Source organism: Apium graveolens, chromosome 3 (assembly GCF_009905375.1).
Source record: "Apium graveolens cultivar Ventura chromosome 3, ASM990537v1, whole genome shotgun sequence".
Classification (NCBI taxonomy): domain Eukaryota; kingdom Viridiplantae; phylum Streptophyta; class Magnoliopsida; order Apiales; family Apiaceae; genus Apium; species Apium graveolens.
Window position 1 is genome coordinate 101,996,442 of NC_133649.1, and position 24,318 is coordinate 102,020,759.

The window sequence follows — 24,318 nt, forward strand, 5'->3', positions numbered from 1 at the left end:
GCAACAAGGTTGCTATTCTAATAAAAGAGTTTTTGATTACTTACCCAACACTCGGGAAGTAAAATTCTTGGAACAAGTTAATCCATTAACAGGCATCGCCTGGGAAATATTGGTGAGTTTTCCTTTCCAACTAGATACGACTTCTTGGTGGAGCCGTACCAACAAGTTTCTACTTGGGGAAAGGGGGGACGAGCTTTACGTTTCAGAGTCATGGATTTCATCTGAACTAGGAGTGGCGTAAGTGGTCGAGTAGCGCCGGCCCAGCCTTATTATATTGGCCCAAATGGCCCGGAAGTTCCGCTAAGGCGGTCCATTCCTTAGGAGTTCAGTGTTCGGTTGACAAGTAAATCCGACAGGTTCTCCTCTACATGTAGAAAATGGTGGGGTTGTACTACTACGACTGATCATCGTAAGTGGTCTTCCTGGCGCGGCAAACTCCCGTAATGAGTTCATCATCCAATTGGATATTTCTGCAACACTACCCAGAGCACTTCGATAGAAAGGCTACGATTGGACGATTGTTGAGTGTTGGCAGGGTCGAGTTTTCAAAATGATGTTTGCATCAAATGAAGTATCTCGTAACTTCATTTTATTTTGATGATATTGTAAAGATTGATTCTATACAAGTTTTGTCTTGTAGCTTAATCTATGGGATGGACTAATTATAACTTGAACGGTGGTAGTTTAAGTAGTATTCGGAAAAGATATAAGTATATTGGAGTATCTTGTAACTTCATCTTTTAAACTTATATCTAGTAAATGATTATCTTATGCATGTCAAAGATTTTCAGAAAAACGTTGAGACAAGGTTAGATATACGAGATCATCTTGCAACGATATTTTTATACAGTTATAAACTGGAACTCTGTGTACATTATACATGTCAGAGGATTTCAAAGATTGTGAAAAGTATATATGTATGTATACTGAATATTTTGCGACTTCATCGCATTAAGATATCAAACTTGGTTCATTTCTTTTGACCAAGACTTTCATGAGTACTATGAGAAGGCTCATATATTGTTAATCATTATACATATTATTTTGGTGGGCTTGCTGCTCACCCTTGCTTTCTTCTTTCATCACACAACAACAGATAGAAAAGATGAACATGACCAAGCTCCCAATTCGCGAGCGGATAGGAAACGTTCCGCAGTTTCCTATAGGCATTGATGTCGCTGTAGCTGAGGTAGGAACTACCAATAGGCTAGGCTTCAACTTTTGATGTACCGGATTTATGTATATTGATTAATTGTAATAATGGCAAATAAATGTAAATTTATTCAGAAACCCTTTTAAGGTGTATTGGCATATATTGGTGGAATAAAACGACTTGTGATTATTTTTGGATATTCATCTCTGAGACTATAACTTATGGTGTGTGTGTTTATTGTGGGGTCACAGTACAGAGTAGTTGATTATTTATTAATATTGGGTGTTATTAAGGGAAATGGAACTCGTGACAACCCGGATCCCCGACCCCGAATTTGGGGGTGTTACAACATACATCTATGTGTACCAATTCTAGCAAATCTGTAGCCCTCTCTCCATGTCCACTAAATGGAGATTTGGTCATTTTACCTAATAGACAAGACTCGCATGTAGGATATGATTCAAAATCAAAGGGGTCAAGTAACCCTTCCTTATACAATGTCCGCAGTCTATTTTCACTAATATGACCTAGCCTACAATGCCATAAATAGGTCAGATTTTCATCATCTCATTTTCTTTTATTAGTTTGTTCAATCTGAAGTAAATCATACTCTACGTCGCATACATACAGACCATTATTTAAAATGCCACATCCAAAAAAACATTATCTCTAAGGATAAAACATTCATTATTCTTAATAATAAATGAAAAACCATCCACATCCAACATAGGAATAGAAACAATATTCCTCACAATGGAGGGAACGTAATAACAATTATTCAAAATAATAGTCTTTCCCGTAGGCATATGTAAACTAAATGATCCTACAGATATGGCCGCAACCCTTGCTCTATTGCCCATACGTAGAATCACCTCATCTTTTTCAAGAGTCCTACTTCCCTTTAGTCCTTGCAACGAATTGCAAATATGAGAACCACAGGCGGTATCTAATACCCAAGTAGAAATTTGACCTAGTGACATATTAACTTCGATCATGAACATGCCTCAATCAGAAGTGGTAGTCTTACTACCCTTCTTCTTCTTCAATTCTGCAAGGTAAACCTTGCAGTTCCTCTTCCAGTGCCCCAACTTGTTACAGTGAAAACAAACAGCTAAATTAGGACCAGTCAACTTGTGAGCATCTAGTATGCTCCGGAGTGATAGTGTAGAAGACATGACGAATATAGTAAATCTGTAAATGATAAACACATAACAACACTTAGCAAATATTCAATTTCATTTCAAAACACTATATGAATCGGATCTTTATTCATAAGTGTCTCCCACTATTTTATCTAATTTTTTCAACCCCCTAAGTGAAAATTAAGCATTCATATTGCTAGTGGGAATAGGGATCCCACATTCCATCACACGACCTCGGCTGTGGCACGAAACGTCATGTGATATTCAATTGGAAGACAACTCTTATCAATTACATCTTATGTTATTCCCTAATATAAGTTTAGCCTCTTGAATAATTGAGCTATGGCTGTGGCACGACAAACTCAATATTCTAAGTCAAGTCTAACCCAACATTTTGTACAATTAAATCAGTCTCCAACGGCCCACGACTGTAGCACGTACCGACCTTTAGATTCTAATTCAATGTACACATCTCTATGTAATAGACAAGTATTTCTTATTTCGAAATCAAAGCCCTCGGCTGTTGCACGAAATGACAATGATTTATAAATAAGAACCACTTTCTACCATGTTGGAAGGATATGACCGACACAAGCCCGTTGTGTCATTGGCCAATTACTACTTGATATTATTTAATTTTAGAGGGATTATATTACGTTACAATCATAATCATATTATAAAGAGATTCTTCCTTTTAAATTAAATTTTCAAATCAATAATCGATAATCAGATGATTCCCAGATCGGGTGGAGCATTGTCAAGAGGCGTCACTTAATAACCCTTTCTTACAGATAGAAATCTGTTGTTGACAGAATCATCCTTTCTCTCAATATTGAAAATTCATATTCAATTACGTGTTTCATAAATACAAGAATCTCATGATCGTATTCATAATATTTATTGTTAAGGCATGAAACGATTCCTATTCTAGATTTTCTAGAGCACGCCTTATATTGATTTAAGTTCACTTAAATCTATCATCGCATGGTAAATATAGGCATATATCTCATATATAAAATTAAATAAACAAGTAAATGTAAAGTGCAATAAAGTAAATGTGTTTGGTTATGGCCCCATCCTATATGTTCTTTATCAAGCTCATGATAAAGATCAGGGTCAAAATAATATGGTGATGGAAATAAATACAACTACTAATTACATAAGTCTTCTTCTTTGTTTAGACTTCTTGTATGCCTCATCTTCTTCTTTGTATCACCTCCATTGGATAGCTTTCTTGAGTATTCAATTACATTACATGATTGAAAGTAAAACTAATCTAATGAACTTACAAGAATAACTCGAGTTACATTCGAGGTTTATGATTACAAAGATTGACGACATGCAAGTCTTATTTAAAACCAAAACCAAAACCATTACACTAAGGTCGAAAAGACCATAACCATCCACCATGCTCATACAACACATAAAAGAATGTTAAAACACATAATCTGATCATAACATATCATATTATCCATGATCTAATCATAAAAAGAAAATATGACAAAAATCAGAAAAATCAGAATCACTGTTTACGGGTAGTAAACGACGTCAAACGCCTTACAGACGAGTCATTGATAGCTTTAGCTATCAGTTTTGTTGCTCGTTTACCTATGGAATATGGTATTCGTTTGCATAAATCGGACACCAGACCCAGATTTCAGCAAATCTGCAGCAGCCAATTCAGAATCCGTATCTAATATGATTCTCATAATTAGAACAAACATGAATCATGTATATATCGGTATATATACAGATTACATAATCATCTTTTGATTATACAACTCATATGAATATCATATATTCAAAACCATACATATATAAACATATTATATCAACATCAAATCATGGCGAATCACGTACATGCTCATATATCGAAAACAGTTAAACACATAAACGAATTAAAAACTTTTCTCAAGTAGCTCTGATGCCATGAAGGGTTTTTAGCACATAAATGCAACGAAAATATAAATTTAAATCTAAAAAAAAATGAAACCCTTCGCAGGATCCATGCGAAAAATAATATTTAATTCGTAGTTCAGTATGTTTACCTTAAGAAGCTTTACGTTAATGGAAAGATGAAGGTCTTTAATGGCGATCCAAAAACGATGAACGGAGATCCTTAACAGCTGCTCCTCAAGTGTGAAGCACTCCACCGGTATCCACCAAGAAAACGATGTAATGAAGGAGGAGGAGATGGAGAGAATTAGGATTTTGTAAATCTTTTTGGTTGAGGCAAAAATAGGGTCTATAATAGTATATCTATAGGCAAAATTTTCAGCTGAAAATTTTCCCATAAAATATTATTATTATTAACCCTTTATTATTCTCACTAATAATTAAAACACCTTTTAATTATTAATCCTTTTTCTAAACTCTTTAGAAATAATTCTCTCACTTGATTTAATTTCCAAAAATTAAATTCTTAATTAATAATATTAAAAACTTTTTCTTAATTAATTTATAATCAATTAAATCTCATTTAATCAATTATTAAATTTGCCAATTTATTTATTTCATAAATAAATAATTATCAGCCATTATTAATTAATTTCTCCACCATTAAATCATTCTCTTTTATGGTGCGACCCTGTAGGTTCAATATTAAGCCGGTAGTAGAAATAAATAATAATAAAACTATTTTATCATTATTTATATAAATTCTCTAATTCATTAAATATGATTAATTAATTAATCATATTTATTCTACATCGTGAGGGATACTTCTCAGCATATCGCGACTATCCGGATAATACGAATTCACTGCTTAGAATACCAAGAACCTATTCAGTGAGTAGTTACCGTACAATTAATTCCTTCTACCCAGCAATGTCACGATTAATTCCTTCCTTCACGGGCTATATCTATTTAAGTGTTTATATAAGATATACCATAGTTTAGAGTAAAGCTTTTTATGGATTATGATGAGATCATAATTGTGAGACCTAAAAGATGATAACTCTAAACTTAAATAGTTCCTGGTCATAGGATTACTAACTGGTAATTAATAATCCGTAAAGATCGGTACATACTATGCTTGCTTCATTATGAAGGATGTCTGTTCTCATAGACATTTGTGTGGTGACACTATAGCTAGTATGCAGGTGCTTATTATAGAATAAGTTCACTGAACATGACTCGCCCAGCTGAACAACTGATGGAGTTCACTCACGTGTCAGCAGTTGTTCACATAGTGATAGTTGTACAAGTATCCTTAGATTTGAGGTCATCATAGTCATCTTGTGTACACTGAACTATGCTTTGGTTTAGTTCTTAGTCTCCAGGGACAATTATTAGGGCTCTACAGGGTATAGGAATTTGTACACGAAGATAGTGTATGATCAATAAAGGATCTACCCCTTCCAGTGAAGGAAGCGAATGTTCAAGGCTGATCCACTTATGCTAGTTCAGGAATCTCTGGCCAGAGTGAATGAAATTAGAAAGGAGTTTCTAATTTGCATAGAACTAAGCATAGTAAATGGTAAGCAAGTGATTAAATTAGATAGGCTTGACACGAGATCCATGCCTTGTATTTAATCGGGACATTGTAGGGTAGAAGGAGTTTATTGTACGGTAACTTTTCACTGAATAGGTTCTTGGTATTCTAAGCAGTGAATTCGTATTATCCGGATAGTCGCGATATGCTGAGAAGTATCCCTCACGATGTAGAATAAATTAATTAATTAATCATATTTAATAAATTAGAGAATTTATATAAATAATGATAAAATAGTTTTATTATTATTTATTTCTACTACCGGCTTAATATTGAACCTACAGGGTCACACCATAAAAAGAGAATGATTTAATGGTGGAGGAATTAATTAATAATGGCTAATAATTATTTATTTATGAAATAAATAATTTATTGGCAAATTTAATAATTGATTAAATGAGATTTAATTTATTATAAATTAATTAAGAAAAGTTCTTAATATTATTAATTAAGGATTTAATTTTTTGGAAATTAAATCAAGAGAGAGAATTATTTCTAAAGTGTTTAGAAAAAGGATTAATAATTAAAAGGTGTTTTAATTATTAATGAGAATAATAAATGGGATAATAATAATAATATTTATGGGAAAATTTCAGCTGAAAATTTTGCCTATAAATATACTATTATAAACCCTATTTTTATTCTAACCCCAAAATTTTATAAAACCTAATTCTCTCCACCTCCTCCTCCTCCTTAACGTCGTTTTCTTGGTGGATACCGGTGGAGTGCTTCCTGTTTGAGGAGCAGCTGCTAAGGATCTCCGATCGTTGCTCTTGGATCGCATATTAAAGGTTAGTAATCGATCCCTATGTTTTTACCACGATTTATATGCTTTTATTTGGATTTTATGTGTGTAAAAGTGTTTTACCATGCCTCCGCTGTGATTAAAATCCAACATTGGTATCAGAGCTTAGGTTGTATGCATATAGATCTGTGGTAAAAATTTCAGAATTTTATGTGCTTGTATGAATTAATTATGATTTTTACAAGTTATATCATGGATTAATTTTGTCTGATGAGAAATTGTTTCTCAGAATAATTTTGAATGTTGATCTGGGTTCTACAAGTGTTGTAGATCGTCTGGGTATTTTTTTCATAATTTTATGATGTATAGATTTTTTATTATGAATTTTTGAAGTTGTTGCAATTAAATTCGTAATTAAATAATCATATATATATATACATAAATTGTAAGTAAGTATATATATATTAAGCATCTGCTGCTGTACATCTACTGCTGTACTGTTTGTTGAATGCACGGAAAGAAATTAAAGATGTCAGGCACGGAGTTTGAGAAAGACAAGCAACGGCGGCTGCTGCAAGAGAAGGAAAAGGGGTGTGCGCATTCCGTGAATGCGTTACACCCTGTGGCGCATTCACGGAATGCGTTACACCTTTTAATGGCTTAAAAGGGTTGTAACGCATCACCGGAATGCGTTACAGGGCTTGTAACGCGTTCCTGTAATGCGTTACAGCCCGTCTGTTATTTTTAAATTTGATTTTCTGGGAGTTTCGTAACTCTATTTTGGGCGTGCAATATATCGTTGGATTTGTTTTACCGAGACGGATCTAATGGAGTGATAAAATTTTAGTTTATATAAAATTTTTGAACTGTTTATATTTCCGAAAGTGTTTTAAAGCTATTTTTAACTGTTATAACTGCTTTTAAATGCTTCATGTGATACATAGAGATGTATAATGCTTAGACCAATATGCTAGATGATATAACATGCCTACATTGATGTTTATTCATGTTTATATATATGATATATGCTTAGTTTATCATGCGATGATAGATTTAGGTGAACTTAAATGAACATAAGGCGTTTGTTAGACAACCTAGTATAGTGAAATTGTTTCATAACCTTAATAACAATATTATGAATACAATCATGAGATTCTTGTGTTTATGAAACACGTAATTGAATATGAATTTTCGATATGAGAGAAAGGATGATTCTGTCAACAACAGATTTCTATCTGTAAGAAAGGGTTATTAAGTGACGCCTCTTGACAATTCTCCACCCGATCTGGGAATATTCTGATTATTGATTATTGATTTGAAATATTTAATTTAAAAGGAAGAATCTCTTTATAATATGATTATGATTGTAACGTAATATAATCCCTCTAAAATTAAATAATATCAAGTAGTAATTGGCCAATGACACAACGGGCTTGTGTCGGTCATAGCCTTCCAACATGATAGAAAAGTAGTTCTTATTTTTGAATCATTGTCGGTTCGTGCTACAGCCGAGGGCTTTGATTTCGAAATAAGAAATACTTGTCTATTACATAGAGATGTGTACATTGAATAAGAATCTAAAGGTCGGTACGTGCCACAGCCGTGGGCCTTTGGGGACTGATTCAACTGTACGGAATGTTGGGTTAGACTTGACTTAGAATATTGAGTTTGCCGTGCCACAGCCGTGACTCAATTATTCAAGAGGCTAAAATTTTTGATTAGGGAATAACATAAGATGTAATTGACAAGAGTTGTCTGCCTATTGAACATTACATGGCGTTTCGTGCCACAGCCGGGGTTGTGGAATGGAATATAGGATCCTTATTCCCAGTAGCATTATGAATGCTTAATTTTTCACGTAGGGGTTGAATAAATTAGATAAACTAGTGGGAGCCACTTATGAATAAAGACCCGATTCATATAGTGTTTTAAAATGAAATCGAATATTTGCTAAGTGTTTTTATGTGTTTATCATTTACAGATTTACTTTGTACGTCATGTCTTCTGCACTATCACTCAGGAGCATACTAGATGCTCACAAGTTGACTGGTCCTAATTATGCTGACTGGCTTCGAAACTTGAGAATTGTTCTCAGGATTGAGAAACTGGAATACGTGATTGACTCACCTAAGCCTACTGAACCTGCTAGCGATGCGCATAATGATGAACATGTTGTGTATCGTAAGTGGATAGATGATGCAAATGTTGCTCAATACATCATGCTAGCTTCCATGAACATTGAGCTACAGAAGCAACATGAGCATATGGATGCTCACACTATCCTCATGCATCTACAAGAGTTTCATGATGTGGCAGGGAGGACAACTGGATATGAGATATCGAAGGAGCTGTTCGGTTGTCGGATGTCTGAGGGATCATCTGTGAATGACCATGTACTTAAGATGATCAATTTGATTGAACGTCTTGGACAACTTGGTTTTGCCATGGATGGGGAGCTGAGCCAAGACCTGGTCTTGCAATCGCTTCCGAGTTCGTTCTCGCAGTTTGTCGTGAACTTTCACATGAATAAGTTGGATGTCAGCCTGCCTGAACTCCACAACATGTTGAAGACTGCGAAATCGAATTTTCCCCCTAAGAAAAGTTCTGTTCTTCTAATTGGTGAAGGTTCCAATCCTAAGAAAAGGAAGAGGAACCCTTCCAAGAAGAAGAAAGTAGGTGAGAAAACGCCGGTTCCACCAAAAGCTGAAGACCCCAAGAGCAAAGTTGTTTGCTTTCACTGTAACAAGGTGGGGCATTGGAAGAGGAATTGCAAGGTTTACCTTGCAGAATTGAAGAAGAAGAAGGGTAGTGAGACTACCGCTTCTGATTCAGGTATGTTCATGATAGAAGTGAATATGTCATTAAATCAAATTTCTACTTGGGTATTAGATACCGCCTGTGGTTCTCAAATCTGCAATTTGTTGCAGGGACTAAGGAGAAGTAGGACTCTTGAAGAAGAGGAGGTGATTCTACTGATTGGAAATGGAGCAAGAGTTGCTGCTGTAGATGTAGAATCATTTCATTTACATATGCCTACGGGCAAGACTATTGTTTTTTAAATAATTGTTATTTTGTTCCCTCGATTGTGAGAAATATTATTCCCATGTTAGACTTGGCTGGATTTTCATTTATTATTGAGAATAATGAATGTTCTATTCTTAGAGATAATATTCTTTATGGATGTGGTGCTTTAAATAATGGTCTGTATATATGTGACATAATTTACTTCAGATTGAACAAACTAATAAAAGAAAAGGGATGATGAAAATCTCACTTTATTGTGGCACTGCAGTCTCCATTTAGTAGACATGGAAAAAGGACTGCAAATTTGCTAGGAATGGTACACACAGATGTATGTGGACCAATATCTAAGCAAGCCATGGGTAGATTTTCATACTTCATTACTTTCATGGATAATAGATCTAGATTCGGATATGTGTTTGATGAAACACAAGTCTGAAGCCTTTGAAAAGTTCAAAGAGTATAAGTATGAAGTGGAGAAACAAACCAAACATAGTATTATAATTCTTCGATTAGATCGAGGTGTTAATACTTGAATGGAGAGTTTCTGGATTATCTCAAAGTAAATGGTATAGTCTCCCAGTGGACGCCTCCTGATTGGTATCTGAAAGGAGAAATCGAACTTTGTTAGACATAGTTCGGTCCATGATGAGCTATGCAAATCTTCCAATATCCTATGGGGTTATGTATTGGAAACCTCAGCATATTTGCTGAATAAGGTGCCTTCCAAATCTGTTCCTCAAACTCCGTATGAGATATGGAAAGAAAGGAAACCGAGTCTTAAACACGTTAAGATTTAGGGATGTCCAGCTTATGTCAAGTAAGTTGACCCAGATAAGCTGGAATATTGATCTGTAAAATGTAGTTTTGTGGGATATCCTAAAGACACTTTAGGGTATTACTTTTACACCGATCATCGGGTGTTTGTCTCCAGACATGCTACCTTCTTGGAAAAGGAGTTTATCCTTGAAGGAAACAGTGGGAGCAAAATTTGAACTTGATGAAATTCAAGAAGCACAAACTACTACGGATCAAGTGGAAACACCTGTTCTGACTGAACAACCTTTTGTGGAACAGCCCATTCGTAGGTCAGGGAGAGTGTCTCGCCAACCTGAGAGGTAATATGGCCTTGTCATTGAGAATAACAATGAGTTGTCGATCATTGATGATGACGACCCTGTGACCTATAATGAGGCTATGAGTAGTGTTGACTCAGAGAAATGGCATAGTGCCATGAAATCCGGAATGGAATCTATGTATACGGTATACGAAAGAATGATTAGAGCAGATTGGCAGGTGGAGACCTATAAGGCCAGGCATTTGGTAAAAGGATTCAAACAAAGGCAATGGATTGACTTTGATGAAACCTTTTACCTGTAGCCCTGTTAAAATCAGTTCGGATTTTGCTTGCGATTGCTGCTTACTACGACTATGAGATCTGGCAATTAGCCAGAGGGTTTTCTTTCCAAGGGAAATGAAAACCCAGTGTTTAAGCTGCTACGAACCATATGTGGTTTAAAGCAAGCTTCTCGAAAGATGGAACATTTGTTTTGATGAGACAATCAAAGTGTTTGATTTTATCAAAAACGTGGATGAACCATGCGTCTACAAAAGGGTTAATGGGAGCGCGGTAACATTTCTTGTATTGTATTGAATTAGAGTTGACACACATAACAACATAGCAGACCCATTCACAAAGCTACTTTATGAAAGTCACTTTGATCGTCATAAAGACTAGATGGGTATTAGATACCAGAGTGATTGGCTTTAGTACAAGTGGGAGATTGAAAGGAATATGTCCTAAGTCCAATCATGTATTAGGATTTAGGAATAACTTCCTGTGTAATCTATTTTGATTTCATTGATATTAATAAAAGACTTGTTTTGTTTTTATTACGGGCTCTATCTATTTAAGTGTTTAAATAAGATATACCATAGTTTAGAGTAAAGCTTTTTATGGATTATGATGAGATCATAATAGTGAGACCTAAAAGATGATAACTCTAAACTTAAATAGTTCCTGGTCATAGGATTACTAACAGGTAATTAATAATCCGTAAAGATCGGTACATACTATGCTTGCTTCATTATGAAGGATGTCTGTTCTCATAGACATTTGTGTGGTGACACTATAGCTAGTATGTAGGTGCTTATTATAGAATAAGTTCACTAAACATGACTCGCCCAGCTGAACAACTGATGGAGTTCACTCACGTGTCAGCAGTTGTTCACATAGTGATAGTTGTACAAGTATTATTAGACTTGAGGTCATCATAGTCATCTTGTGTACACTGAACTATGCTTTGGTTTAGTTCTTAGTCTCCAGGGACAATTATTAGGGCTCTACAGGGTATAGGAATTTGTACACGAAGATAGTGTATGATCAATAAAGGATCTACCCCTTCCAGTGAAGGAAGCGAATGTTCAAGGCTGATCCACTTATGCTAGTTCAGGAATCTCTGGCCAGAGTGAATGAAATTAGAAAGGAGTTTCTAATTTGCATAGAACTAAGCATAGTAAATGGTAAGCAAGTGATTAAATTAGATAGGCTTGACATGAGATCCATGCCTTGTATTTAATCGGGACATTGTAGGGTAGAAGGAGTTTATTGTACGGTAACTATTCACTGAATAGGTTTTTGGTATTCTAAGCAGTGAATTCATATTATCCGGATAGTCGCGATATGCTGAGAAGTATCCCTCACGATGTAGAATAAATTAATTAATTAATCATATTTAATAAATTAGAGAATTTATATAAATAATGATAAAATAGTTTTATTATTATTTATTTCTACTACCGGCTTAATATTGAACCTACAGGGTCACACCATAAAAAGAGAATGATTTAATGGTGGAGGAATTAATTAATAATGGCTAATAATTATTTATTTGTGAAATAAATAATTATTTGGAAAATTTAATAATTGATTAAATGAGATTTAATTGATTATAAATTAATTAAGAAAAGTTTTTAATATTATTAATTAAGGATTTAATTTTTTGGAAATTAAATCAAGAGAGAGAATTATTTCTAAAGTTTTTAGAAAAATGATTAATAATTAAAAGGTGTTTTAATTATTAATGAGAATAATAAATGAGATAATAATAATAATATTTATGGGAAAATTTCAGCTGAAAATTTTGCCTATAAATATACTATTATAAACCCTATTTTTATTCTAACCCCAAAATTTTATAAAACCTAATTCTCTCCACCTCCTCCTCCTCCTTAACGTCGTTTTCATGGTGGATACCGGTGGAGTGCTTCACGTTTGAGGAGCAGCTGCTAAGGATCTCCGATCGTTGCTCTTGGATCGCATATTAAAGGTTAGTAATCGATCCCTATGTTTTTACCACGATTTATATGCTTTTATTTGGATTTTATGTGTGTAAAAGTGTTTTACCATGCCTCCACTGCGATTAAAATCCAACAGATCCTTTATTGATCATACACTATCTTCGTGTACAAATTCCTATACCCAGTAGAGCTCTTATAATTGTCCATTGAGACTAAGAACTAAACCAAAGCATAGTTCAGTGTACACAAGATGACTATGATGACCTCAAGTCTAAGGATACTTGTACAACTATCACTATGTGAACAACTGCTGACACGTGAGTGAACTCCATCAGTTGTTCAGCTGTGTGAGTCATGTTCAGTGAACTTATTCTATAATAAGCACCTATATACTAGCTATAGTGTCACCACACAAATGTCTATGAGAACAGACATCCTTCATAATGAAGCAATCATAGTATGTACCGATCTTTGCGGATTATTAATTACCAGTTAGTAATCCTACGACCAGGAACTATTTAAGTTTAGAGTTATCATCTTTTAGGTCTCATTATTATGATCTCATCATAATCCATAAAAAGCTTTACTCTAAACTGTGGTATATCTTATTTAAACATTTAAATAGATAAAGCCCGCAATAAAAACAAAACAAGTCTTTTATTAATATCAATGAAATCAAAACAGATTACATAAAAGTTATTCCTAAATCCTCATACATGATTGGACTTAGGACATATCTCTTTCAAGAAAAAGAAGCCAAATATGAAGTATTTTCATGTATTTGGTTGCAAGTGTTTTTGTTAGGTCACACTTTCACTGTAGAGGGGGTGAATACAGTGTTTATTACAATCAAATCAAACTTCAAGAACTTATGTAACAGAAAACAAACTTTATTTAAACAATAAACTCTGTTACAATCTGGAACTGTTATCTCTCAGTGATGAACAAAATATCACGAGAGCTTCTAGAGTTATAATAAATAATATTCTCGATAATGATAACACCTCTAGTGTAAACTCTATTTCTGTGTTTATATACTACACAGTTACAAGATATTCGCTAATTGATATGGAATATAATTCTGCTTCCTAAAATATATCAATCAGATATCTTCTATTCCAAGTATTCCATTCTTCACGGAATTCCTTCTTCATGCATATCTCTTCTTATGTTTATCTTGATCTTCTTAACTTTAATCAGCTACTGTCCTTATCTGATCGTCCTTCAGCACTTAAGTTCTGATATCTATCTCCTGATAACATAAGTACTGATATCCCTTAAGTTCTGACTTCCAGTACCTTAAGTTCTGACTTCCAGTATAAGTACTGATCAGTTAAGTACTGATTTGTTCTGTTCAAATAAGATCTGAAATCTAAACATAAAACATATTAGCCATGACATTATCAAATATATCTAACAATCTCCCCCAACTTGTAAATTAACAAAATATACAAGTTTAACAGATATTTGATGATGTCAAAAACATTAAGTACAAATGCATGAGAAATAGACAAGATAACTACAACTTACAGTCCTTAAAGTTTTTACCAATTCAACTTCTGATAACAACTTCAACCTGTATAAATATCAGAATTTAAGCAGTTGTAGATCTTCGACTTGGCTTCATCATTTTCTGATCTCTCTGATGTCAGGAGTTGTTCTGAGATAATTCTTCAACAAACATTTCTCAGCATATCTGAGTTCATCAATCATTCTCCGTTTGACATCTTTAAGCTCTGCAGTATCTTCACCAGTTTGAAATATTGCAGCTCTGAGATCATTAATCTTTGCTTTTCTCAACTCCCGATCTAGTCTTATGACATAAGCTTTGTTAGACTCTAGATTGAATTCAAGCCCCTTAATACCAAGATATGTTCTGATCTGTGCAGTATTAGGCTTCATATCAACAATATCACCATTGTGATTTCTGTACTTTGGAACATATCTGCTGTCAGACTTAACAGAATAAAGTCTTTTCTGTCTCTGAATCTGTTCCTTTAAGTAGTTTGCAGCAGTCTCTGTTATTCTGTCATCCACTTGAAGTAAGAATAATACATGCTCCAATTCTTCAAAATACTTCAATGGAATGGCATTTTGTCTTATATGATAAACCCTACCATCTGTCATGAAATACAACATGATGTATTCTTTCAAGTAGGTATGGTAAACCATCTGTACAGATTCTAGTTGATTCAATCTCTCAGGAGTTGCTCCAATACCTGGTTCACTCAAGGAAGTTGGATCATCAGTAGTGTTGTGTACTCTTCTTTCATCAGCACTTCCCAATCCAGTTTTATCTCTAGCTTCCTTTCCAGTAACTACTCTTGCTTCAAAACCACTTAAAGTAGTCTTCAAAGATTGAGTCTGTTTTGCTTTAGTGAATCCTGGTAGGAGTGTTTTAGATTTATCTTCTGATATCAAGTTAACTTGAGCACTGTCAGAGGTTACTTGCTTCTTGTGAATATCAGAACTTACAATTTCTTGACTCTGAACAACTTGAGCCATGTCAGAGGTTGTTTTAAGAATTTTTCTTGAAGTCAGAGCAAGATTATGTTTTCCATCAGTAATTTCTTCTTCCACAGGAGGTACATAAGGCTTGATAGGTTCACCAACCTTTTCTTTACCCTTGGATCTTGGATCTATCTGTGGTTGTGATCTAGCCAAAGTTTCTTCAGTATGTATCCTCTCTTTGATCACAATGCCTTTAGGTTTTGGAAGTAACTTTTTACCAGAAGCTTCAGATTTAGATGTGACTTTCTCTGATTTAAGTCTGGCTTCTTCTTCCTTTAAACTTTCCAAGTTCATCCCTGGATTTTCTTGAAGAAATAACTGTCTTGACATTTCCTCATCAAGATCTAGAAGTTCATCAGAACTTATCCTTTTACCAGCAGCAGAACTTATTCTTTTCCCAGTATCAGAACTTGTTCTGTGACTAGCTTGTATTGATGTAAATCTTCTACCTTGACTATGACCACTACCCATTCCAGAGTTTCCTTGGTCATCTTTTCCATCATCCTTTCCTTGCAGTGACTTGTTGGTTTTGCATTTGGACTTAATTACCTTCTCCCCCTTTTTGGCATCAGCAGGTAATAAAAGAGAGATAAGTAGTTCCACTGAGGTCTGGATTTCAGTAAGTTGCGATTGCTGAGAAGCTTGATATGTCAGAATTTGATCAATCTGAGCTTGTTGCTTCTCTTGAGTTTTCTCAATATAAGCAACCCTGTCAATGGTAGGTTGGAAGAACTTTTTCTTATCAAGTTTCCAAACTTGTTCCTGTTTAATAAAGTTCTCCTGAATCTTGTGTAGCTCTGCATGAGTGTTGGAATGAAGACCTTGTAGATGTTTAGTACTCAATGCAGTGACTCTAAGCTGGGTTTTAAAATCATCAGAATTTAACATCTCATCAGCTTTAGTCAAGTGCTCAGCAAGATGTAAAGCATTTGGAACACATGAAACTGAGTTCCATTCCTTAGTCCACTCCTGTCCTGCAGGAGTTTCACTCCAAGGTACTGGTGCATCCCTGATAACAAACTCCTTTAGCAGTTCAGACTTAGGAAGAGTCAGTGGAGGAGTATGTCCTGAAGGACCTGCTGCATCAGCATCTACAGTTGTAGCAGCTTCACCAGTATCTCCAACATTTGCAGCATCAGAACTTAAAGAATCAGTATCTTCTGATAAGACAACTGTATGAGTAGCAATGGAGGCGTCAACATCCTCTAATTGCTGATTTGATACTAAGTTCTGATCAACAGCCATATCCTGATGCTCACCTAAAATCTGATCATCATCTTGATGCAGAGAAGGTGTTAGTGATAACTCAGGAGTTTGAACAGCATCAGTAACAGGTGTTGTGGAAGGATTATTTGCTGTTGGAGCTTCTAAGAAAAGTATTTCAGGCACAACCAAGTTCTGAATATCAATTTCAGCACTTGTGCCTGGATCAACAAGAGATAAAGAAGGTAAATTAGCCTTGTCAGATACAGGTTCCTGAAATGGAGTTGATGGAGAAGAAGTGACTGGAGCAAATTCCTTGTCTTGTGAGATCAGAGATTCCTGATCCCCTTCCTTAGCTACTTCCTCCTCATCATCTGAAACTGGCCTCTGTGCCCTCTGTTTCTTGTACTTCCTTGTTGATTTGGATTCCTTGGGAGTTGCAGGAACAGTCATACGTCTAAGCCTCTTGAGAAGCCTAGAACCCCCAATTGCAGAATCCTTCTGAGAAGTTGCCTTCTCAGTTTCATTTATCATAGGTTCTGAAGAAGGAACCTGATCTCAGAATCTGTTTCATCTCTCAAAGTAATCCTCCTCTTCTTCTGAGATGGTTGAGGAACAGTCTTTGTTCTCTTCAACATTTCGAAATTAATCTGAGACTGTTACCAAATTTTATTTACAGATAAGTCAAGTAAAGGGTTAGACTGAAAAATCAGAACTTAGACCTATATCAGAACTTAACAGTCATCAGAACATAATGTCTTAACTCGAACAAGGAATATCTATCTTAGTAAATACTCATACAAGTTCTTAGTTATGAACGTCAGAAATTAATCATCAGAACGTGTAACTAGAACTTATCCTCAGAATTTGTGCAGAAGTGACACAATGACTGTTTATCTAAAATAACATAGACCACCACAGAAATTTCATCATTCATATGGAGTGATGTGTGTGTGCATTAAGCTAAATAACAGACAAAAAGTAAAGTCTGATCTACTTCAGTACATCTTAGAAATAAGTCATAATTAAAATTTTGCTAAAGATCTGTCATTATCCTGAAACCTACTGATAAATGAGTTCATGCATGAGTTCACCTCTACTGTTTTTGTGCTAATTTTATGCATCTTTTGAAATTCTATTTTACAGAGGCTTCTCAGTGTAAGTGAGTCACGACTGTTTATTAGAATTTATGCTATTATCAGAGTATTTCTCCAGTAATCATAGAGTGTGAAAAGTCACCAAGAAAATATTTTGCTTTTCTAATGCATATTTACTTAATACCAGCAATGCACTTGGGTCGTCCCTTTCACATTTTTACTCTAGATCTCAAAGGAGTACCTGATATTATTCTTTGATTATTGTTCTTCTTCTTTTGATAAGTGAGGTTTATCAGCACTTAGTACATTCAGCAGTTTTACTAGAATCAGAACTTAAACAGATGAGTAGCATTATTCTAATTTGTGACTTAGTAATAAGATATACAAAGTAAACTTAACTAAGCTCAGTTATCAGAATTTGCTTGTGTCAGAAGATTTCCACAGAAATAACTACTCCTTTCATGGGATCATTTGTTTATTGAAGACTAGTAGGTCAGTATCTAGCACAGTTATCCTCATAGGATAGAATAGTTACTGAAACAGACATATCACTTATCAGAGTTTAGACACATATATCAGACAACAGTCAGTACTTGAAGACATTTATCAATTAATGCACAGAATATACAAAGAGATTAATTCTGTAAATACTGATCATAAAGTCTGATAACATAGAACAAGTTTAAGCAGATTTAGAGAAAGAACCTGAAATCATTCCAAGTTCATTTACCAATTTTGAAAAGGTAGCTTCACACAGTGGTTTTGTGAAGATATCTGCTACTTGTTGATCTGTGGGAACAAAATGCAATTCCACTGTACCTTCATCCACATGTTCCCTGATGAAATGGTACCTGATGCTGATGTGCTTTGTCATAGAGTGTTGAACTGGATTACCTGTCATAGCAATAGCACTTTGATTATCACAGTAAATAGGGATTTTGAAATATGTTAACCCATAATCCAGTAACTGATTCTTCATCCAGAGAATCTGTGCACAGCAGCTTCCTGCAGCAATATACTCTGCTTCTGCAGTTGATGTGGAAATTGACTTTTGTTTCTTGCTATACCAAGAAACCAATCTGCCTCCAAGAAATTGGCAGCTTCCACTTGTGCTTTTCCTGTCAATTTTGCAACCTGCAAAATCTGCATCTGAGTAACCTATTAATTTAAAATCTGATTCTCTAGGATACCATAATCCTAGATCAACTGTTCCTTTAAGATACTTAAAGATTCTTTTTACAGCTGTTAAGTGAGGTTCTCTTGGATCTGCTTGAAATCTTGCACAAAGACAGGTAGCAAACATGATATCTGGTCTACTAGCAGTTAGATAGAGAAGTGAGCCAATCATACCTCTGTAATCAGTAATATCTACTGAATTACCAGTATCCTTATCCAGTTTTGTTGCAGTGGCCATGTGAGTGGATGCACTTGAACAGTCTTGCATTCCAAATTTTTTCAGCAAGTTTCTGGTGTACTTAGATTGACAAATAAAAGTTCCTTCTTCACTCTGCTTGACTTGAAGGCCCAGAAAATAACTAAGTTCTCCCATCATACTCATCTGATATCTTGACTGCATTAGATTGGCAAACTTTTTGCAAAGTTTGTCATTTGGAGACCCAAAAATGATATCATCAACATAAATCTGGATCAAAAGTAAGTCCTTGCCATGGTTGAGATAGAACAATGTTTTGTCAATAGTTCCTCTGTTGAATCCACTTTCCAGAAGAAACTGAGCTAAAGTCTCATACCATGCTCTAGGAGCTTGCTTAAGTCCATAAAGTGCTTTATCAAGCCTGTAGACATAATCTGGATGTTTGGAATCTACAAAGCCTGGAGGTTGTTCAACATATACTTCCTCTTCCAATTCTCCATTGAGAAAAGCACTTTTCACATCCATTTGAAAGACAGTAAACTTTTTGTGAGCAGCATAAGCCATGAATATCCTTATGGCTTCTAACCTAGCAACTGGAGCAAATGTTTCATCATAGTCAATTTCCTCCTGTTGAGAATATCCTTTTGCAACCAGCCTTGCCTTGTTCCTTACAATTATGCCATCACTGTCAGTTTTGTTTCTGAATACCCACTTTGTACCAACAACCGATCTATTCTTGGGTCTTGGCACTAAGGTCCAGACTTTGTTTCTTTCAAATTCATTCAACTCTTCCTGCATTGCTTGCACCCAATCAGCATCTTGAAGAGCTTCTTCCACTTTCTTTGGCTCAGACTGAGAGAGAAAAGAATTGTAAAGACATTCATTCGAAGTACCTGTTCTAGTTCTGACACCTGCCTCAGGATTTCCAATTATTAAATCAGGTGTATGTGATTTTGTCCACTTCCTTGCAGATGGAAGATTTTCTCTAGAACTGGATGCTCCCCCATAATTCATGCTGTCTTCGATTTCATTTTCTGATGCTCCCCCTGAAACTATGCTCTCTGAGTTGGATCCTTCAGTATTTAGATTTTCAGCACTGTCAGTACTTGGCTTATCAGAACTTGACGAATCAGAATTTGACGAGCCAGATGTATGTTCTGATGCTTCTTGAGATGTGATAAAATCTTGAGTATGCTCCCCCTGCAATGGTGCATCTTCCTTTGACGTAGTCACCACAGTTTCAATAACATCAGAGTTTAATCCATCAGAATTTACAGTATCAGGACTTAGACTGTCAGGACTTGAGGTATCAGAATATGAATCTTCATTTTCAAATCTCAGCTTATCATGATCAATGCAATCTTCAAGTCCAGTGATCTTCTTGTCATCAAAAGAGACATTGATAGATTCCATGACCACTTTTGTTCTCAAATTATAGACTCTGAAGGCTTTTGTAGAAAGTGGATATCCTACAAAGATTCCCTCATCAGCTTTTAGATCAAACTTGGATAGCTGTTCAGGATGAGTCTTGAGAACAAAACACTTACATCCAAATACATGAAAGTATTTGAGATTTGGCTTCTTGTTCTTCACCATCTCATATGGTGTTTTTCCATGCTTGTTAATGAGTGTTGCATTTTGAGTAAAACAAGCAGTCTGCACAGCTTCAGCCCAGAAATAGGTTGGAAGCTTTTCTTCTTCAAGCATTGTTCGTGCAGCTTCAATTAGAGTTCTATTCTTCCTTTCAACAACTCCATTTTGCTGTGGAGTTCCAGGAGCAGAAAATTCCTGCTTTATTCCATGATTTTTGCAGAACTCTTCCATTATCAAATTCTTGAATTCAGTGCCATTATCACTCCTCAAAATTTTCACAGAATCTTTGATCAATTTATCCAGATGTTTGACATGATCAATCAGGATAGATGCAGTTTCACTTTTTGTGTGCAAGAAATACACCCATGTGTATCTGGTGAACTCATCTACTATGACCAACGCTTATTTCTTCTTTGCAATAGACATGACATTCACTGGACCAAATAGATCAACATGAAGTAGATAGTAAGGCTCAAGAATTGATGATTCAGTCTTGCTCTTGAACGAAGATTTTCTTTGTTTAGCCTTCTGACATGAGTCACAAAGACCATCAGGAACAAACACTGATTTTGGCAGTCCTCTCACAAGATCTTTCTTGATCAGTTCATTTATCTTGTTGAAGTTTAAATGAGAGAGTTTCTTGTGCCAATTCCAGCTTTCTTCAGTTGAGGCTCTACTCACTAAACAGATTGCAGAACCATCAGAACTTGTTGAAAGCTTAGCTTCATAAATGTTACCACGCCTGAATCCCTTCAGAACAATTTTTCCTTTAGATTTACTAACTATTTCACAATGTTCTGCAAAGAAATCAACATGATAACCTCTGTCACAGATTTGACTTATACTCAGTAAGTTGTGTTTAAGTCCTGAGACCAGAGCTACATCTTTAATAATGACATTCCCAAGATTGATGTTGCCATATCCCAAAGTTTTTCCAATGTTGCCATCTCCATAAGAAACACTTGGGCCAGCTTTCTCCACAAAGTCTGATAGCAGGGCCTTATTTCCAGTCATATGTCCTGAACATCCACTGTCCAGAACTAGAATATTTTTCCTGTTGCCCTGCAATCAAAAAGACCACTAATTATTAGTTTTAAGGACCCAGACTTGCTTGGATCCTTTGGCCTTTTTAGGTTTGTTAACATTTGCAGCGGATTTAACATCAGATTTTATGTTAACAGTTTTCTTATCAGACCTTATACTAGAAGGAACAACAGAAACTTTCTTTAAAGAAGGTTTTATTTGATAATAATCATAGTACAAACTATGATATTCCTTACAAGTATAAATGGAATGCCATAAACTACCACAATGAAAACAAGGATTTTGTGGTTTGTATCTAACAGACTGACTCTTAACTCCTGACTTTGTAGATAAGGAGTTAATATTCTTATTCTTCCTGCAAAAAGAAGCCAGATGGTTAGAACTTCCACAGTTATGACATGCTTTCCTAGGAGCATCAGGAACAGATTTATAGTTATTGCTTTTATTCACACCTTCCTTTCCATTCCTGTTTTTCCTAGGTGATTTTACCTTGTTTGCATCCTTAACATCTTTCAGCTTATGTTTAAGCTGCTTCTTCGTCATTAAGCCTATGTTAACTTCAGCTGTCTTTTCCTGTTTTAGTTTGTCAGAAGCTAATTCCTTTTTAACTTCTGATTTCTCATTTTCGGATTTTTCAGTTACAAACTTAACAGGTTTTAACTTCGGCTTTTGCTTATCAACAGGCTTAATTTCTACAGTTCCTTTTTCATTTTCTCCATAGCCTAAACCCTCTTTCCAGTTTCCACTGCTTAGCAAATTTTGAGTTGTTTTGCCAGAGTTAGTCCAAGTTCTGATAATCTCTCTCTCCTTTTCTAACTCAGTTTTTAGAGATTCATTCATTTTTAGCACTTCATCCCTAATATAAAAAGCATTATCTCTATCCTGCTGAGTTTGATGAAACATGACTAACTCTTTTTCTAAGAAATCATTTCTTTTCTTAAAAGCAAGATTTTCAGAAGTTAATCTTTCACATGTTAAAGTTTGATCTCTATAACTAACAAACATGGTTTTAAGATATCTTCTCAACTCATCAATATCATCAGTATGAAAAGCATAAGTAGTCTGAGGTACCTTTGTTTCAGCAGCTTCAGAACTGCTCTCAGAACTTGATTTATCAGCATTTGCCATCAATGCATAGTTCTCCTCACTTTCAGAGTCTGAGGTGTCTGTCCAGCTTTTCTGCTTTGTGACAAGAGCTTTGCCTTTGTCATTCTTGGTCTTCTTGCAATTAGGAGATATGTGGCCTTTCTCACCACAATTATAACATTTAACATTAGCGTAATCTCCTCTGTCAGACTTTCCTCCTTTTCCTTCAGATCTTCTGAAATTCTTCTTATCAGAACTTATGCCTTTCCTGGAAAACATCTTTCCCTTCCTGAACTTCCTGTATGCAATCTTTGTGATTCCTTTCACCATAAGAGCACACAGCTTCATCATCTCCTCATCAGCATCAGTTTCAGGCAAGCTTTCAGAATCTGAGTCATCATCACTCTCAGAACTTGATGACTCAGTATCAGATTTTATGATAAGAGCTTTACCCTTATCTTTCTTTGAGGAAGGTGGTTTGGGGGATTCCTCTTCAACCTTGAGAGCAACTGTCCTTGACTTTCCTCCTTTTCTCTTGCTTCTTTGTTCCATCTCAAGTTCATGGGTCTTGAGCATTCCATAGATTTCATCAAGAGTTGTTTCATCAAGATTGTAGTTGTCTCTTATTGTTGTTGCCTTCAAATCCCAACATTCAGGAAGAGCTAACAGGAATTTGAGGTTTGTATCTTCAAGATCATACTCCTTATTTACTAATGACAAGTCATTCAAGAGTTTGACAAATCTATCATATACATCAGTCAATGACTCATTAGTCCTAGAGTCAAAGTGTTCATACTCTTGAGTGAGTATTGTCTTCCTGTTCTTCTTAACTGTTTCAGTTCCTTGACACCTTGTCTCCAGTGCATCCCATATCTCCTTAGCAGTCTTGCAGTTGATTACCCTGTTTGACATTACATTATCAATGGCACTATGCAATAAGTGACGTACCTTGGCATCCTTAGCAATAGATGCTATATCTTCAGCAGTGTAATCAGTCTTTTCCTTTGGTACGGTCATTGCTGCTTCACCTGCAACTACAACAGCGAGCTTGGTAGGTTTGTGAGGCCCTTCCCTGATTCTATCAAGGTATTCTGGATCTGTTGCTTCCAGAAACATGGTCATCCTTACCTTCCATATGGGATATTCAGATGGTCTCAATATAGGAACTCTGATAGTCTCATATCGACTCTGAGTTGATATCTTTGATGATTCCTCAGTTTTGGTAGGCTTAGTTGGAGTTTCTGTGTCAGACATGATTGTGTTTGGATCTTTAACTGTATGTGTGTTAACAGATAGCTCTGATACCACTTGTTAGGTCACACTTTCACTGTAGAGGGGGTGAATACAGTGTTTATTACAATCAAATCAAACTTCAAGAACTTATGTAACAGAAAACAAACTTTATTTAAACAATAAACTCTGTTACAATCTGGAACTGTTATCTCTCAGTGATGAACAAAATATCACGAGAGCTTCTAGAGTTATAATAAATAATATTCTCGATAATGATAACACCTCTAGTGTAAACTCTATTTCTGTGTTTATATACTACACAGTT